We start from the raw sequence: 17,431 nt of genomic DNA, 5'->3' as shown, positions 1-17,431 counted from the left end.
AACCGTTTGGTGGAAAAGTAATAGTTTGAGAGGTAATTTCTGTCAAGTACTATCAATAGTTCCAAAATCGACAAAAGCAGAGACTATAAGAGCTAGCTTGCCAAAATTATACTTATGGCCTCAAATTGAAAAAGATTCAAATGACAAGAAATATAAAAGTAAGAACAGATCCAACATTCAGTGACTTCTTGTTTCGTGTCGGAAATGAAGAAGAGCATCCAATAAAAGATGATTTAGTTCTTCCAAAATACTTGGTTATCAACCCCACTTATAATAGTGGTGCAATAAGGAAAATATTTCCGTCATTAGATTAAAATACAATTTGTGCAAATTACGTGATAAAAATTAAAGAGGTATCTTAGTTACAAAAATGAATATATTGATCAACTAAATAAAAAGTTGATTGCTAAGTTTTATGATATAAATAAAATATTTTTCAATTTTGACTCAGCAGAAGATGATATCAACAATTACTACCAAGAAGAATACTTTAATACTTCAATACCAAATGACCTTATACCATAAAAGTTTGTTGTCAAATTCATTATCTCTTACGTATGTTAGTGTCACAGTATATATAATAAACTAAGTTAAAATTAATCTTACATTGCATATAGATTAATTTTGAAGAAAATATGCTTGTCATACTACTGAAAAACTTAGATCCCCCGAATAGGTTATGTAATAGTACACATATGGTATATAGAAGTTTTTAATACATGTAAAAATTATAATACCAGTCAATGTGCTTCTAAGTATGTGTTTATCTCTGAATTCAACTTTCGTCTTTAGAAACTAAAGAAAATCCTTTTAAATTTGTGTGAAAATAATTTTCAGTATGTTTATGCTTTATAATTATAATAATTAAAGCACAAGGACAAACATCCTAAATAGTGGACTATATTTACAATAATATATTTTCTTACATGAACTATATGTTATACTTTTAAGAGGGATATCAATATCGACAACAAGAGTTCTGTTTATGGCAGAGTATCCAAAGCATTAGAAGGAAACATACACAAAGAAAACATCATCTACAAAGAAGTGTTCGGTAAGATACCATTATATTAAATGCCTTTAAACTATAATACATAATTATCTAACTAACATGACTAAATTAATTATTTGTGTAAGTTTTGATGGTGCCCTTTCATTTCGAATTCATGTATTATGCTAATGTAATAATATTTTTCGGTATTTAGATAATTGTTGTATTGTTATATATTAAAAAAATTTATTAATTAAATTTTGTTGTTTCTTCATATAAATAAATATTTAAACCATCATGTCCCATTATCAACGTGCAACGCACATTCATAGATACTAGTGTGTGTGTGTGTGTGTGTGTGTGTGTGTGTGTGTGTGTGTGTGTGTGTGTGTGTATTGTGTGTAGAATCGTATATATTCAATGTATAATTTATGTATACCGGCTAAAAAAGTACTTTTTGTATAAAGATCTCAAATTTGAACTTCAAACCCGAAAGTGTGAAGCTAGGCTTAGCTGAATCTTAATGTAGACGCAAAATATAGTTGTCACGACCCTAAACTCAAACCTGTCGTGATAGCGTCTATCGATGGTACTAGACCAGCCGACTCCCACAATATTACAACAATTCATTCACAGATATGCCAAAAGGTGTCTTGTATAGCAGAACTTCATAAAAGAAACAAGGGTTGAACTCAAAAATAGAAATGCGGAATGAAAAGCCCCAATCATCGGGGTGTCACTGAGTCATGAGCAACTACTAAAAACTGGTCCGATAATAATAAGACTAACAAAGTCTGGGAAAAGTCCAAAATACAACTAAGAGGGAGATAAAGAAGGAGAAAATAGGGCTGCGATCACCAGGCAGCTACCTTGCTAACTTCAATGATCAGCTACAGGAATATCAGCAGTCGCTACAGTCACAAAAAATGTCTGGATCTGCACGCAAGGTGCAGGGAGTAACGTGAGTATACCAACTCAGTAAGTAACAGAAATAAATAAATAACTGAAGATAGTGACGAGCTACACAATTATAGTTCATTTTCAGTAATTCCAGCAAAGAATAGACATGCTTTCCAATCCAGCAGTTTAAGTCAAACCAATTTTATACAATTCCAGTTCATGTAATCCGGATATAAACTCCTTCAGAAAAATTTTACAACAATAACAGATAGCAACTAAGTGCAACCACAAATGAAAAGCAAGTACAGCCTCTCAGGGCAACGGTCACTCAACTCGTCATAACAGCTCAACCACTCAGTTCTCAGCCCTCAACACTCACACTCAATGGGTACCCGCGCTCACTGGGGGTGTTCAGACTCCGGAGGGGCTCCTACAGCCCAAGCGCTATAAGCACGGACAACTCACGTGCTGCACGGACAACTCACGTGCCATAGTATAATATCTAGATCCACACGGACAACTCATGTGTTGCACGGACAACTCACGTGCTATAATAATATCTGGATCCGCACGGACAACTCACGTGCTATAATAATATCTCAATATCAGACCCTCGGTCTTGCTCAGTCATAAATCTCTCCAGTCTCTCGGGCTCTCAATAATCATGAAATCAGCCCAAACAACAATGATATGATGCATCAATAATAAACAATAGAGACTGGGATAAAATAATCAAGTAAACTGTGACTGAATACAAAACAACAATTAAGCAGATAGTTCAACATGTACACGACCTCTGTGGTTCCCAACAGTACCAACATATAGCCTAAACATAGTTTCTAACATGACTTATAGTCAAATTTCCACAACACATAGAGAGCACATAGTTATCAACAAGTTATTCAACTTTACATTTTTCACGGGACGGACCAAGTCACAATCCCCTCGGTGCACGCCCACACACCCGTCACCTAGCATGTGTGTCACCTTCAAAATAATCACATGACACAAAAATCCAGGGTTTCATACCCTCAGAACTAGATTTACAACCGTTACTTACCTTAATCCGAGCAAATCTCTACTCCGCAATGTCCTTGCCTCTCGAATCGGCCTCCGAGCGTCCCGAATCTAGCCACAAGCAGTACAATACCATTAATATATGCTAAAGGAATCAATTCCACAAGAAAACTACTAAATTAGACTCAAAACCCAAAATCGACTCAAATCCGAACCCCGAGCCCACGTCTCGAAATCTGACAAATGTCACAAAACCCGAAAGCCTATTCACTCACGAATCTAACCATATGAAATTCATCAAAATCCGACATCATTTGGTCCTTCAAATCCTCAAATTACTCTCTCCAAAATCCCAAGCCCTACCCTCTTATTTCACTTCAAAAATCCTACTAATTAGGTGAGAAATCAACGGGAAAACACCATAGCTAATGATAATAGAGCTCAAGCAACTTACCTCAGTGAATAACCTTGAATGCCCTTCAAAAATCCCCTCAAAAGCTCCAAAGTTCGAGTTAAAAATGGTGGAAATAAGCAAAAATCACGAAGTCCTCAATTTATACATTGTGCCCAGCGAAGCCGCATCTGCGGTCCTTTTTCTGCTTCTGCGACATCGCACCTGCGGAATTTTCATCACAGGTACGGAACTCACTTAAGATTCCAGGTTTCGCATCTGCAGCCAATTTCTCGCGTCTGCGCTTGCACACCTGCGCATAACTCTCCGCATTTGTGAAGCCAGTCATTTTTCTCCCTTCCGCATCTGCGCCCTAGGTCTCGCACCTACGGGCTCGCAGATGCGACAACCTTCTCGCACCTGCGCCTTCTGCCCACCTCCTCCAATCTCGCATCTGCGATCATCCGCTCGCTTCTGTGGGCTCGCACCTGCGATGAGACATCTGCAGGTGCGATTATGACAGCTGAGTTCAACTTCAGCAATTCCTCCAATTTCCAAACTTGTTCCGTTAATCACCCGGAATCAAATTGAGGCCCTCAGGACTTCAACCAAAGATACCAACATATCCCACAACATCATACGAACTTAGACAAATCATAAAATCACTCAAAACAACATCAAAATACCAAATTACACTTGGATTCAAACCTAAGGACTTCTAAACTTCCGAATTCCACAAACGATGCCGAATCCTACCAAACCACGTCCGAATAACCTCAAATTTTACAAACAAGTAAAAAATAACGCCACGAACCTATTCCAACTTCCAGAATTCCATTCCAACCCTGATATCAAAATTTTCACTACCGACCAAAATCGCCAAAATTTTAACTTTCGCCAATTTAAGCCTAATTCTACCACGGGCCTCCAAATCTCATTCCGAACGTGCTCCCAAGTCCAAAATCACCTAACGGAGCTAACAGAACCATCAAAATTAAATTCCGAGATCGTTTACACATAAGTCAACGTTCGGTTAACGTTTTCTAACATAAACTTCTACTTTAGAGACTAAGTGTCTCAATCGGTCAATCCACTCTGAAACCACTCCGGTGCCGAACCAGCTAACCCGGTATAACACAACATAGCTGAAGGACTCAAAAAGAAGCAGAAATGGGAGAAACGGGGCTATAACTCTCGAAACGACCGACCGGGTCGTTACATCCTCCCCCACTTAAACATATGTTCGTCCTCGAACGTGCCAGGAGTTGTTTTCAGGCCATCAAATCACTATTCTATCTTACCATGCATGTACCCGGGGGTGATCTCATGTCACCCTATTCTATATAGGTCTGACCACACAACATAACTGAAAATCATTAATTTAACCTTAGCCCAAAAATCTTGTAGCCAAATTTCTAACATCCAGAATTCTTTTCAACACCCGAATCTCACATCCACACACTGTATAAGACTGAACGAGCTGCATCGAGCCATAACTATAACCACAGATATAATCAACTAATATTTTACACAACTCGCATGCTCGTAGAACCATTCCCGATCACAATAACTACTCCAAAACCAACCAAGTACTAGTATTAGACCCCATATCGAACCAAACATTACCCCAAAACTTCGTACACTGACGATAATAAAAGAAACAAGCAGAATCTCGTAATCTCTTATCAGATCAGCACGTCATGGAGCTCTCTCGTCCCACCCAGAACCATAATACCTTTCTTAGCCGACTTTCAATGCCACCTTCCCAAATATACCGTAATCAAACCTGACAGTACCCATTCTGGGTCCAATGGCCTTATATTATTAAACACAACTATCCCACAGACATGCCATACCAGTATAGCTCAGAACCACAAACCGTGCCATCCGTGCGTCAACACGCAACAATTCAAATGTATTCAGTCATGGAAAATGACTCGAATGAGAGAACTGCCCCGCCAAATTAACAAGTACCGCCACAAAGAAATGCTGAAAATCCATCACACACCGAAGAACCATCACACGATTCTAACACAAGGTTCATACCTTAACATAACTCTGTTGCAATGCGTGCCCCCATCCAAATGCTTGTCCATATTATCTACCTCGAGCCACCCTGCTCAAAATTAATAACGACGGAGAGGCAAATGACAAAAATGCCACACAAAACCTGAAAGAACATAACCAATACGCAATCGAGCATGCAATACTCAAATACTCATCTCGCTCAAATTCTGCCATAAGGCCCCCAATAGATCTGCACCATGTGTGCATATAACCAATGAAACACAACTTCTCGTAGCATAGAAGAGTAACTCACAGATCATTTTAGATCACGAATAAGTTCAACATCAACCGAATGACACATCACTCAACAATAGCAGTAGGGAGCCAACCAGTCAGACTCAGTGTAGAATACACATTCTAATTGGGCCTACCAATGGACCCCAAATCAACTCTGGTCACCCACAAATAGATAAATAATCCTCTGAAAGCCAACAATGACTGAATCATAACACATACTATCATCTGGCTAGCTTCGACCATGACTTCACAGTCGACAACCATGAAACAATCTGCTCTTGAGGACTCCCAGTCTCCAAATTCATAGAATACACGAATCACCATATCTGATCCCAGCTCCACTGCCGAATGTCTAACACATCTTTCATACACGATCATCCCACGAGAAATGCTTCTATAATTCCCCCGTGCCATATAGTAAAATTTGAATATCAGCAGTCAATCAACCAAGAGAGTGTCGCAATACCACTGAAGTATCGATGAATCAAAACACACTGCCCCTTCTGAAATGTATACTCTCATCAGGCCATACCGATTAATAATATCATTTACCTAGTCATCTGAAACCGCCCATGCTGCCTACGAATTTATGTCCTTTCCTTCAAAACTGAACCGTGACCTTGCACCTGCAAATCTCAATCCCACATAATACACCGCGTCTACCATGCCATCATGTGAAGAGTACAAGAATCTCATAATCACTCTGAGTCACAAGCAGAACACATACCCGATCAATCAGAAACCTTCCATTTGATCTCCTCCCGGAGAAAATCCCAATACGCAACATATTCCTCACGCCAGCAGGAAATATACTCCTCGAGTCGTGGTAAAAACCATTGAGAACTCTTCGAGACCCATTTGCATACAACCAAGCTATTAGAACCGAATCTCTCTAACTCAACCCAGCCACGCAGGTCGCCAAATCAAAGAGTATTGCCACAAAACACCTGTAGAAAACCCCCACATCATAAGCACCCAAAAGAACCGATCATGTCTATTACCATGTTGTCCTATTTCTCCGAGTCCCTTCCGAATTTGTCTTCAGATTGATACTTCTCCTTGCTAAATCGCCACGATCTTTAGCCACAACTCACCCCACAAACCTTAGTATAGAACCACAACGCCCTACGGTCCTTAAGCAGTTGTATTCTTCTTAAGCATCTTCATAAATACTCCAACTGTAACACTCACTCTGAAAATACCTTATGTGAATTTAAAATTGTTCTTCTTACCTTCCTTATACTAAAGTGTAGAATCCATAGTCATACAGAATTTCCGTAAGCCCAGGCACCATCAAAGGCAAATCTTAAATTTTATCCATGCACAAGCCCGGAGAAATTCTCAATTGCTATATATAAATCTTAAACCCATTAGAACCTTCTAGAGAGTCCTTCACTCTGCTCAAATCTAAATTGCACCGCCCGAACGGGCCGAAAGACACGTGCTCCCTTAGCTTGACCACACTTAAAGAAGTAACCATGCCTTAATGTCACCAATCAAATTCATACTTCGTACGTATTACATCCAACAATAACAACTCGATCATCCCACGATTTTCATATACTCACAAAGTGCAATCACTACAAGAAAAATGCCATCTAGGGACCAAAATAATAGTTCCTACAAGCCTAATTCTGGTCCTAGATTATATATAGCAACCAGTTAAAATTGATCGTCATTGGTCGCTAGTTCCTCTGTCGTTAAAGGCTATTAGCGATGGGTTTGACATCTAGTCCCTAAATATGTTTGGCGACCAGACTAATACCGGTCCTTAAAAGGTATTAACGACTAGTTGTAATCTGGTCCTTAAATAATTTCAGGAACCAGAAATATGGTCTTTACGGCAAATCAATGTCGTATAATATTTAGTGCCTTTAAACATTTAGCGTCGAGTTTACCTATCCTAAAATACTTTTAGGACAAAAAGATCCGGTCATTAATCTTATTAAGGACCAAGCATGGGTGGTCCTAAATTCTAATTTTTCATAAATTTTCAAATCAGATATATATATTCATTCTACAAATAGAAAAATTACTCACAAAAAGATAATATAATGATAGATATAGTTTCATATATAATAATTAAGGATAAAAAGTGAATAGTATATGTTAGTGGCACTGTACAACCATGGTAGAATATATTTTGGAACCCTTTAGCAAAAGATCTAGTTAACACCCCTAAACTTAATATAATATTTTATCCAACATTTCTAGCAAAGTAAAAGTCAACTTGTATGTCTTCAAAGCCCGCTTCTTGATTTGTAAACTTTAGCCTCCAAAACCTGTAAAAATATTCAAAAAAATTTCCTTTAATAAGATTGTAATATCACTAGAAAATTATATTAAATAATAAAGTTTTTCAATTTTACTCTAATAATAATTTGACCTCTTACCCGAAAAAGTGTCCAAATTCACTAAGTGTAATATATATCCACTTCAAAAATAAAACAGCAATATAAACGAGGCTGCATGAATATAAACAAAAACGAATTAGAAAAACTAGGCACATCTGAAACATCAAAATGGGTTCTTGCCTTTTAAATAGGAATGTAAAGTCCAAATTCAAAAAAGATCATATTCTATACAACAGAGCAACCAGCAAAGAGCATACATAATCAAAGCCAGAACCGGAACTAAGGGAGTCAATACCTTTAATTATCTTTTAGTATTTGAAACTATACGAATGAAATGGATCCTCAATCAAGAAGTGAGCACAGAGCCGGATTCAAAAGTAATGCACCAAGAAGGTTAGCAGAAAGAAAATATTTGCAGTTCTTGGTAGAGAATTACAAATGTAAATGTTGTACAAATTGCTCTAATCTATAACCAATAACTATACACATGCAAGAAAAAAAAAACCATAAATCATACATAGGAAAAGAAGAGTGTTTTCAACTGCATACTCGGATGTTAGTACAAAAAACGAGCACATTCAATTTCCTATATTGAGTGTAGTCATGTCCTTTAGTAATGTGACCAAATATTCATCAAGTTGATTATCAACAAGTTGCATCCACTGCTTACTAGGTGCCATAACCTTGGAGGTTCCATAAAAATCAAATTAGAAAAAAGATATAGTATAATGAAAGTACTCTAAGGTGCACATAACCTTTTAGGAAAAATGATATAACTGAAAAGAGGTTTCTATAAGAAACAAAGTGTCTTGAGCCATAAGAAGTTGTAGCTAATTATCCAGAAATGATGATACATTTAAGAAGCTAAAACTAATAATATATCACTAGAATGAGATAAGCTACAAATTAAAAAGTCAAAATAAACATAAAACGCAATTTCTTTGTTCAACACTCATCAACTAGTGTACTTGTTACTCATCAACAATTTCTCTGGTCCATTGGAGTACATTCCTTTCGGAACAATGAGCTAGAATTAACAATTACTAACTAATGACAATAAGAACAAGAACAAACCCAATAATTTTTCACAAGTGGAGTTTGGGGAGGGTAAGATGTACACAGCCTTACCCCTACCCTGGAAGGACAGAGAGACTGTTTCCGACAGACCCTCGGCTGGAGAACGAATGAAAAAAGTAATAGCAACAAGTAGGAATAACAACAAGATAAAAATAAAACCGAAGCCAAGAAAGCAATGAAACTCTAGGTGGTAATATCAATCTATGACTAAAAGGATATCATATTAACACTAATGCTAACGAACTAAGTAAAGAGGAAGAAGCCCGAATTCTAAATTTTGTATCATATAAGCAATATTATCATGACTCGACTAGAAATATAACAAAAGGACTTGATTACTATTTCTCTGCTATCATGACTCATTGCCTACTAACAAATGCACCAAGAAATTAAGACCATAACAGTTGTACAGAAGTAACATGGTACTGTTGAGGTTTTATTTTAAGATGTAATATTCTTAAAATGAGGGTGAATGGGAAATGGAGGGAAAATGAAATTTTGAGTAAAATTTTAAGTTTCCCCTCTTAACAATGAGACATTGTCCCATATTGGAAGTAGAAGACATTTTTGGTGGGTATATATATAATTGCTCTTCTTGTAGCTCTTAAAGAGTTAAGAAGAAAGCAAGCCTCGCGCCGTCGTCGTCGCTCGCTCGGCTCGGCTTCGGCTACGGCTACGGCTTCGGCTTCGGCTTCGGCTTCGGCTTCGGCTTCGGATTCGGATTCGGATTCGGATTTGGTCAAATGATCGATTGATTGATTAATTTTTTGGACCAAATTTATTTGTTAATAGTAAATATTAACGTAAGATTATCCGTATTTGTAAACGGATATTTTCCAATCCGTGTATTGATAATTTGGCAGCCGGATAATGGTCTTCCCACCATGAAGTGCTTGCTCCACAAACATGAAGTGCTTGCTCCACAAACATGTAATGCTTGCTCCACCATGAAGGGTGGACGTTTGGTCTTGCACTCCTTCTTGGCTGCTATATATATGAGCAGCAAATGTTGAAGAAAGATACTCAACTCAACATACAATTCGCTCAACAAATTGGCTATACATTGCATTCCTTCCTCTCAGAACTTCCATACGTTTTTCTGAGTATATACTCCTTCGGCATTGTTTTTAACTTCAAACAAAGCAACTGTAAGTGTGATTTGCTACCGAACTTTGTGTTCGCCGAAACACTAGGGTTTGAAGTACCGCTACACCAGTGTGTTATTCGTTCTATCCTGGGAGGAAATAATTCATTACCTTGGGTACTAGGAGGGGATTAAATTCCTTAAGGAAACACTGTGAATTCAGTGGGCTCGAATTTATTATTATTGTTTCATTACGTTAACTTATATTTTGCAGAATTAATATTTACAAATACAGGAATATTGACCGGGAATAACAATCTTAAGGAATTTAATATTTATTTCTGTACTTGTGTTATTCTTATTATTCTGCAAACTAAAACCTTTGTGGTTTGTGTACTCCCGTTTTGGAGAGTTAAGCCTTCGTGGCATTTTGTTGGATATTAAAATCTACGTGATTTTTACTCCAGTTTGAAAACGTGTATTAAACGTTTGTTTGTGTCATTCTTTTCTGTAAAAGATGATGACTGAAAACGAAAACCAAGCTGTTCCGATGGCGACTGCCAACGCAACGACAAGCCGAACACCGGCGTTGGCACCGGCAGAAAAACCCGGAAAATTTTCCGGGATTGATTTCAAACGCTGGCAGCAGAAGATGTTCTTCTACTTAACTACGTTATGTCTACAGAAGTTCATCAAGGAAGATGTTCCTGATCTGCCGGATAAAACTCCAGATAATGAACGCTTTTCTCGTGATTGAAGCGTGGAAGCATTCTGATTTTTTATGCAAGAATTATATTCTTAGCGGACTGGATGATAATCTGTATAATATATACAGTAGCATGGAGACATCCAAAGAATTGTGGAATGCGCTTGAAAAGAAATATAAGACTGAAGATGCCGGGATGAAGAAATTCGTTGCCGCAAAATTTCTGGACTACAAAATGATAGATAGCAAGTCTGTTATTACTCAAGTCCAGGAATTGCAAGTGATTATTCATGATCTACTTGCTGAAGGTCTTGTAATCAACGAAGCATTCCAAGTAGCAGCAATGATTGAGAAGTTGCCTCCGTTGTGGAAGGACTTCAAAAATTATTTGAAACACAAACGAAAGAAAATGTCCCTTGAAGATCTCATTGTTCGGTTGAGAATCGAAGAGGGCAATAAAGCTGCTGAAAGGAGAGGCCGTGGAAATTCAACAATAATGGGAGCAAATATTGTTGAAGCTAACAAAAAGAGGAAGAAGGCTTCTGGTCCGAAATACAACCCAAGCAAGAAGCGGTTCAGTGGAAACTGCTACAACTGTGGGAAAACCGGACACAAATCTACGGAGTGTCGTGCTCCGAAGAAAGACAAGAAAAGGGGTCAAGCAAACATGGTAGTAAACCATGATGATGTTGATAACTTGTGTGCCATGCTCTCTGAATGTAACTTGGTGGGAAATCCTAAACTGTGGTGGTTTGATTCAGGAGCCACTCGCCATGTTTGTGCAGTTAGAGAGGCTTTTGCTACCTATGCTCTTGCTGAACCCGGAGAGACAGTTTATATGGGAAATGCTTCAACAGCAAAAGTTGAAGGATATGGGAAGGTATTTCTAAAAATGACTTCTGGCAAGGTCATGACTTTGAACAATGTCCTTCATGTTCCCGAAATGAGAAAGAATTTAGTCTCTACTGGACTTCTTGTTAAGCACGGTTTTAAGTGCGTTTTTGTATCCAACAAGGTTGTAATTAGTAAGAATGAAATATTTGTGGGAAAAGGTTACCTCACCGAGGGCCTTTTCAACCTAAATGTAATGGTTGTTGAAAATAATAATAATATTTCAGCTTCTTCTTACTTACTTGAGTCAAATGATTTATGGCATGTACGTTTGGGTCATGTCAATTATAAAACCTTGCGGAAAATGATTAACTTGGAAGTACTGCCCAAGTTTGAATGCGAAAAATCAAAATGTCAAACATGTGTGGAATCTAAGTATGTTAAACATCCTTATAAGTCAGTTGAAAGGAATTCAAATCCTTTAGACTTAATTCACACAGATATTTGTGACATGAAGTCAATACCATCTCGCGGTGGAAAGAAGTATTTCATAACTTTTATTGACGATGGTACTCGATATTGCTATGTTTACTTACTGAATAGTAAAGATGAAGCAATAGACGCATTCAGGCAATACAAAAATGAAGTTGAAACGCAACTTAACAAGAAAGTAAAAATGATAAGAAGTGATAGGGGTGGTGAATATGAATCTCCTTTTGAAGAAATATGTTTAGAATATGGAATTATTCATCAAACAACAGCCCCTTACACGCCCCAATCTAATGGGATTGCGGAAAGAAAGAATCGCACATTAAAGGAGATGATGAATGCGTTGTTGATAAGTTCTGGTTTGCCACAGAACTTGTGGGGGGAAGCCATTCTTACGGCTAATCGAATATTAAATCGAGTGCCCCATAGCAAAACACAATCCATTCCTTATGAACAATGGAAAGGAAGGAAGCCCAACTTGAATTATTTTAAAGTGTGGGGGTGTTTGGCAAAAGTGCAAGTTCCTAAACCCAAAAGGGTAAAGATAGGACCGAAAACCGTTGATTGTGTTTTCATAGGATATGCGACAAATAGTAAAGCATATCGATTTCTGGTTCATAAATCAGAAAATCCCGACATTCATAATAATACGGTTATAGAATCAGATAATGCTGAGTTTTTTGAAAATATATATCCGTATAAAAAGGAATGTGAGTCGTTTGGTGAAGGATCTAAACGACCTCGGGAAGAAACAAAAGAAAGTACATATAATCAGGAGAATCCAAGACGTAATAAACGTCAAAGAACGTCTACTTCATTTGGACCAGATTTTGTGACTTTCTTATTGGAGAATGAGCCTCAAACATTTAAAGAAGCTATGACTTCTTCGGAATCATTGTTTTGGAAAGAGACAGTCAATAGTGAAATAGAATCCATATTGAACAACCATACATGGGAATTGGTTGATCTTCCTCCTGGAAATAAACCTTTGGGTTCTAAATGAATTTTTAAGAGAAAAATCAAAGATGATGGCACTATTGATAAATTCAAGGCAAGGCTCGTAGTCAAAGGGTATAGACAACGAGAAGGTCTAGACTACTTTGATACATACTCTCCAGTTACAAGAATTACGTCCATACGGATGTTAGTAGCATTAGCTGCAGTGTATGGTCTTGAAATTCATCAAATGGATGTTAAGACGGCCTTCTTAAATGGAGAGTTGGAGGAAGAAATTTACATGGAACAACCTGAAGGGTTTGTGGTTCCAGGTAAAGAAAAGAAGGTATGTAGACTTGTTAAGTCTCTTTACGGACTAAAACAAGCACCCAAACAATGGCATGCGAAATTTGACCAAACAATGTTGTCAAATGGTTTTAAGATAAATGAATGTGATAAATGCGTGTACATTAAAAATGTTCCAAATCACATAGTCATTGTTTGCCTATATGTGGATGATATGTTGATAATGAGTAATGACATTGCCAACATAAATGCTACTAAGCGTATGCTCAATAGCAAGTTTGATATGAAAGACTTGGGAGTTGCTGATTTAATTCTGGGAATTAAGATCAATAAGACTCCTCAAGGTCTGGCATTGTCACAATCTCATTATATTAAGACAGTACTTGAAAAATTCAAGCACTTGGGCTTTAAAGTTGCAAAGACTCCAATTGACGTGAATCTTGCATTAGCAAAGAACAAAGGCCAAAGCATATCACAATTGGATTATGCTCGTGTATTGGGATGCTTAATGTATATCATGAATTGTACACGACCAGACATAGCTTGTGCTATAAGTAAACTGAGTCGATATACGAGCAATCCAGGCCAATCTCATTGGATGGCAATGAAACGAGTTTTGGGATATTTAGAACATACCCAGAACTTTGAATTGCACTACAGTAATTTCCCTGCGGTGATTGAGGGATACTGTGATGCAAATTGGATCACCGGTTCAACTGATTCTAAGTCCACGAGTGGATATGTATTCACTATTGGTGGAGGAGCGGTATCTTGGAAGTCATCCAAACAAACATGTATTGCCCGCTCTACAATGGAGGCTGAATTCATAGCCTTAGATAAAGCCGGTGAAGAAGCTGAATGGCTCTGGAATTTCTTGGAAGACATTCCATTTTGGCCCAAACCGTTGGCACCAATATGCATACATTGTGATAGTCAAGCGGCAATTGGAAGGGCTGGGAACGTCATGTATAACGGTAAATCTCGTCATATACGACGAAGACATAAAACCGTTAGGCAATTACTCTCTAGAGGAATTATCACAATTGACTATGTAAAGTCATGTGATAATGTGTCGGATCCACTTACAAAAGGCCTAACTAGAGAGGTAGTTGAGAAATCATCAAGGGGAATGGGGCTATGGCCGAGAACAAGTCATTGTGGCGGTAACTCTACCTAGAAGACTGGAGATCCCAAGATCTAGGTTCAAAGAGATCAAACAAAGTCATTAATGACGGTTCAACATTGTCAAATAAAATTTTAGTCCATTCTCGTGATGAGACAATGTTCAGTACCAAGGATAAAGCATTAAGGCTTTTTAATGATTTCTAAATTTGATACGGGGTATATCAAATAGTGTATCTACAGGATGACACGTTTAGGAATCACCTATTTAAGTGTGAAGTGTGAGCCGCTTCAAGGAGAACTTTGTAAGGCCAGTTCTCTACGCACTTATGAAACCAGGCGGTGTTCATGGCTGAAACGAACACAACAATGAGAACCAAAGACGGTTAAGGGTTGATTGTGTGACTTATGGTTGTCTAGGTATACACCAAAGATCGACGGTTCAAAGATATCAAATCTACCGATTGACCGAGTATATCCGACATAAGTTTACCACGGAAAGTTCAAAGGGAAACCTACTTATCCAGATGCAATTAATCCTTGCTTGTAAATCACACAGTTTTTTCATGCATACTTCCGTGATATAGCCATTCCCCATTCATGTGGGGGATTGTTGAGGTTTTATTTTAAGATGTAATATTCTTAAAATGAGGGTGAATGGGAAATGGAGGGAAAATGAAATTTTGAGTAAAATTTTAAGTTTCCCCCTCTTAACAATGAGACATTGTCCCATATTGGAAGTGGAAGACATTTTTGGTGGGTATATATATAATTGCTCTTCTTGTAGCTCTTAAAGAGTTAAGAAGAAAGCAAGCCTCGCGCCGTCGTCGTCGTCGCTCGCTCGGCTCGGCTTCGGCTACGGCTACGGCTTCGGCTTCGGCTTCGGCTTCGGCTTCGGCTTCGGCTTCGGCTTCGGATTCGGATTCGGATTCGGATTCGGATTCGGATTCGGATTCGGATTCGGATTCGGATTTGGATTTGGATTTGGTCAAATGATCGATTGATTGATTAATTTTTTGGACCAAATTTATTTGTTAATAGTAAATATTAACGTAAGATTATCCGTATTTGTAAACGGATATTTTTCAATCCGTGTATTGATAATTTGGCAGCCGGATAATGGTCTTCCCACCATGAAGTGCTTGCTCCACAAACATGAAGTGCTTGCTCCACAAACATGTAATGCTTGCTCCACCATGAAGGGTGGACGTTTGGTCTTGCACTCCTTCTTGGCTGCTATATATATGAGCAGCAAATGTTGAAGAGATACAAAACTCAACATACAATTGGCTATACATTGCATTCCTTCCTCTCAGAACTTCCATATGTTTTCCTGAGTATATACTCCTTCGTTCTGCATTGTTTTTAACTTCAAACAAAGCAACTGTAAGTGTGATTTGCTACCGAACTTTGTGTTCGCCGAAACACTGGGGTTTGAAGTACCGCTACACCAGTGTGTTATTCGTTCTATCCTGGGAGGAAATAATCCATTACCTTGGGTACTAGGAGGGGATTAAATTCCTTAAGGAAACACTGTGAATTCAGTGGGCTCGAATTTATTATTATTGTTTCATTACGTTAACTTATATTTTGCAGAATTAATATTTACAAATACAGCAATATTGACCGGGAATAACAATCTTAAGGAATTTAATATTTATTTCTGTACTTGTGTTATTCTTATTATTCTGCAAACTAAAACCTTTGTGGTTTGTGTACTCCCGTTTTGGAGAGTTAAGTGCAATGAGATGCAATATTAATATCCAAATACACATATTTTCTTCTTCTCTGCTTAACATAAAGAAGAAAGTTTCCAGAATTAAGATAAGAACACCGAGAAACCAAAAGGAACCAAGAATAATCTAAATGCTACAACAACAAGGCTCCAATGAAAATTCACTCATAGATAATCTAAACAAATTGAAGTAAAGATGTTATTTCTTATAAGAAATAAACAATTGCAGACAAATCCTTCCTCCAACTTCAATTAAACGAAAAATTCTTCTTAGGGTAAGATTCAAAAATAAAAACAGAGAACAACAAATTTGAAGAACAAACACCAAACAAAGCATAGGCTTTTACAAGAAATTCAAAAAGGGACACCCAAGCAAATGTAATCTGGAAAAGAACTGATTGTAAAAACAATTGTTGAGTCGTAGCAACCAATAACTATCAAAAAAATTAAAAAATCAAGATTTCACAAACCTGAAAAAATGGGTTGTTGAGAAATATTAAACAAAGGTTAACTCAAAAGATATATAGAGAAAGAAAGTGTGCTTACTTGTGATAGATGAGTAGTAGATTTTCAGTTTGATATTCTCCCCAAATCTGCAAAAAATGAGTTTAGATAACCTATCTTAAGAGAGATAAAAGAAAAATGTTGATTTAGTTTCAGTACACATACCTTCCTTTATGGAGTTTTAGGAGATTTAGGGTTTATACTTCTTTGAGGAGTGAGGGAGATAAGCCTTGAGAGAAATCGGGAGACATAGGGTTTCTTAAAAGTTAGAGTAAATTATTTTTTAAGTTTTATTCCAATTTGGTGTGGCGCCACTTTCTCGCGCGTCAAATATGCATAATTGAGGACCATATATCAGAATTAATTTTGTTTCTCTTTAATAATTTAATGAAAAAATAGAGATTTAAGTACTAGCGTATATTCTCATCCTTACTAGTGTACTTCTAGGGACCAAATTTGTACCTTGTCGCTAAATGTTGGTCCCTAAAAAGCCTTTTTCTTGTAGTGAATGTAACCTGCATTCAGAAATTTACTTACCCGAATCATCCTCAATCTCCACCTCTGTAAGTTATAATTAAACCACAAGTATGCCTCAGACCAAAACTAAAAATTAACACATAACCATGAAATTAAATTGTCAATAGCAGGCTCCTCCACTTAGCCTTAAGCTGCCATTATATAAAA

General features: G+C 37.5%; 1 long non-coding RNA gene across 1 annotated transcript; it reads right to left on the bottom strand.

The window, feature by feature from the left end:
* Positions 1-7,650: 7,650 nt before the first annotated feature.
* Positions 7,651-17,072, bottom strand: LOC104093226 (uncharacterized). The gene is made up of 4 exons (XR_685600.4): positions 16,913-17,072; positions 16,790-16,836; positions 7,997-8,068; positions 7,651-7,885 (listed from the first exon to the last, which is right to left on the bottom strand). It is a non-coding gene; the product is annotated as an uncharacterized lncRNA (long non-coding RNA).
* Between the last annotated feature and the right edge of the window lie 359 nt (positions 17,073-17,431).

The sequence above is a fragment of the Nicotiana tomentosiformis genome, chromosome 7, assembly GCF_000390325.3.
Source record: "Nicotiana tomentosiformis chromosome 7, ASM39032v3, whole genome shotgun sequence".
NCBI classification, from domain to species: Eukaryota; Viridiplantae; Streptophyta; class Magnoliopsida; order Solanales; family Solanaceae; genus Nicotiana; species Nicotiana tomentosiformis.
This window is presented reverse-complemented; position numbering and strand designations above follow the sequence as displayed.